Here is a 3,313-nt window from a genome sequence, read left to right as displayed (position 1 = left end):
TTTGTCCCCTGTGGATGGCATATGTTCATTCCCTTGAAGCCTGGGAACTGAATTTGGTTTCTAACTCAAATGATAAAGGGGCTTTCAGTGTAGAAAGGAAAACAGCCTGTACACGGAATGTTGTTTCCTGGAAGCTCATGCACTCAGCTAAATGTCATCTTGCCTGTTCAAGACATAGATCAACCAATATGGAACTACAGATTTTTTTTTTTTTAAGTTTCATCAAAATCATACTTGCGCATAATTTTAAAATACAATAAGGAATAGAAAGCTCGTTGCAAAACAGAACAGTCATTTTCCTGCTACTTAAAGACAACCACTTTTAACTTATTATTTTTTATATTTACGTTCATATCTCTAAATATCATGAGGATGTTGATACTTCTTGATTTTTCAGTTTTGGCATTATGTATGGACATCCTTCTATGAAAGACAAAGTTTTAGCTCTTTCACTCACACTTGCCTGGCCCCTACTACATGCGCTCGCACATGTGTGCACACCCTCCCATCCATCCATCCACAAATCCTCACAAAATATTTACCTCATAATTTTGGATAGATCACTTTACAGAGTTTATATTATAACTATGCAAGTACTATTGACAGCTAGGGCATATACTAAACTATTATTATATATTCTCTCCTAAATAACTTCCTGAACAGCTTCACTCTTCCTGATATTCTCTTGGAATCTCCCTTTGCCACCATCTTTCAGGCTCAATTTGCCTCCCTTTGGTGTGAGGTCCCCTGTTTCCAAGCGTTCATGTTTTCATCTTTCTCAAAGTTATCCCTTATTTTGGCAAAGACACCTTCTAGTAGCTTCTTAAGTAAAAGTACATAAATCAATCTTGCTTTTTTGAAAATGTGTTTATTCTATTCTTCACTTAACTGATAGACTGACTGGCTGTGGAATTCTAGGTTGGAAATCATTTTCCTTCAGAATTTGGAAACTACTGCATCATTGACTTGTAACTTATGTGTTGCTGTAGAGAAGTGCAAAGTCATTGTGGTTTTTTGATCCATTGAGTGAGACCAGTTTTATCTCACCAACAGCTTTTAGGATCTTCTGTTTGTCCTCATTCCTGCCAAATAAAGCTCTGTACTGGTTTCTACCACCATAGATTACTTGAATGTCATATAAATGAACTCATACAATGCATACTCTTTTCTGTCTGACTTCGTTTGATAATATTTTTGACATTCATCTAGTTGAATCTCTATTAGTAGTTCATGTCTTTTTATTGATTAGTAGTGTTATTTTTATGAATATACCACAATTTGTTTATCCATTCACCTGTCGATAAAAATTTGGGTTCCTTCCAGCTTTGGGCTATTATGACATTATAGTGGATGGTTTAAACACCTTTATATAAGGCATTTTGTTCAATTCACTTTTAAATCACTCAAGAGAGAACAATCTGAGAGAAGCAAACATCAACAAAATCTGCAAAAAATATAAAATATTATGTATCTATTATTGTAGAAACACACAGATCATCTCAAGCATGATTAATCTGAGTGTTTTCACACATAAAACTCCACTGGGATGGTCCAGAAGAGTATTTCCCAAGTCTGATTAATCATCAGCATTCCCTAGAGTCTTTGGTAAAATATTGATTCAAGCCCAACCTTAAAGCTGGTAATTTAGAATTTCAAGGGGATAGGCTTTAATTTATTAGGTCAGTGTAGGCTCAATCACCTGCATTTTTAGCACACACCCCAGGTGATTCTGATGTTGCTTCAAATTTGAGAAACACAGGTGTATAATATATTTCAGCACTTACATCATTATGTAACAATGTTTCGGTGGCCTGGGGTGCCCCAGCTTGGATGAGCCACCCTACCAGATAAGGATAGCCCCAACTTTAGGAGTGAGGTGGCTCATACTTTGCTGTGTCATCTTGTTCTGTGTAATTGTTGCTGACCTCTTACACTGTGTTTCATAACATCCCAACTCCACGAGTCAGAATTGAAAGACAAAAAAGCAAGAATGCCATTATTTCCAGTTCTACTACTAAATGTTGGTGTCATCCGCAACAAGTTACATCCACTTCATGCACCTCCCTTTCCTCATCCATAAAATGAAAAAGCTGAAGGAGAGCATGTCATTAAGAAAAATTATGCAAATACTAAAAAAAAGGCAAAAACATTACTGTGTACCTTCTCAGTGTCATACTAGAGCACTGTCTAACGGACCCACATTCTCTGTGGAAATACAATTTTGTTTGACTTACTATTTACTATTGACTATTATTGGGAGTCCCTGGGTAGCACAAATGGTTAAGTGCTCAGCTGCTAATTGAATTGACAGTTCAAATTCACCCAGAGGGACCTAGGTTGAAAAGCATGGCAATCTGCTTCCTAAAGGTCACAGCCTTGAAAAACCTTATGGAACAGTTCTCCTCTGCAACACATTACAACATATGGGGTCACCATGAGTTGGAATCGACACAATGGCAATTGGTTTGGTCTGGTTTATTATTAACTTGTAGAAAACTAATGAAGAGCCTGTAATTTTTGACCGGTAGAGATGCAAATGACATCTGTCTGGTAGAAAAGATAGTATATAAAATTGTAATTCAAGAAATAGAAGTAAAAGCATATACCTAGACGTATGGAGGGAAAGAGCAGAAATAATAGCTAAAAAAGAAGTTAGAAGTGATTAACTTGTAGAAACAGGACTGGGGCAAGAGAATGTTGTTTTTACCATAGGCATATATTACTCTGATAAGAATCTTAAAAAAAAAAAAAAACTTCAAGAAGTCTAAGAAATAAAAAGTAATGTTTAATTGATATGAAGAATTACTAATTGTAACTATTGTTCACGGGGCCCTGGGGGCAAACCTTCAGTCTCAAAGTCCATTTGTTCATGAGGGACAGGGTAGCATCTTCAGGCCCAAGCTTCAGGAAGCGGTTGTTGTCCCTCAGTAGTCCTAGTGCCATAAGAGATCAGCTCCAAACAAATTCACAGAGCAACATCCCTCTCAGCCATTTAACTTGCAATTGGTGGCATTTTGAGGGGGGGTGGGGTTCTAGGACTATTATTTCCCGCAGAATCCAAAAGGCCCCACTGCTGGTGCATCAGGCCCTCTACAGCACCCAGTTGCTAAAGATCAAAAAAAACCAAATTCTTCAAAGACTATTGGCCTGGAGCTCATACTACCCTAATACAAGAGCATTCAGTACAGCAAATGTGTGGAAACTAGGTGTGGACCAGGCAAAAAAAAAAAAAAAAAAAAAACACAAAAACTCACTGCTGCTGTCTTGAGTTGATTCTGATTTTTGATGACCAGTGCAGTAGTTTGCATCTTTA

The sequence above is a fragment of the Trichechus manatus genome, unplaced genomic scaffold (genome assembly GCF_000243295.1).
Source record: "Trichechus manatus latirostris isolate Lorelei unplaced genomic scaffold, TriManLat1.0 scaffold00219, whole genome shotgun sequence".
NCBI classification, from domain to species: Eukaryota; Metazoa; Chordata; class Mammalia; order Sirenia; family Trichechidae; genus Trichechus; species Trichechus manatus.
The sequence above is the reverse complement of the archived record's forward strand: the minus strand, read 5'-3'. Positions refer to the sequence as shown.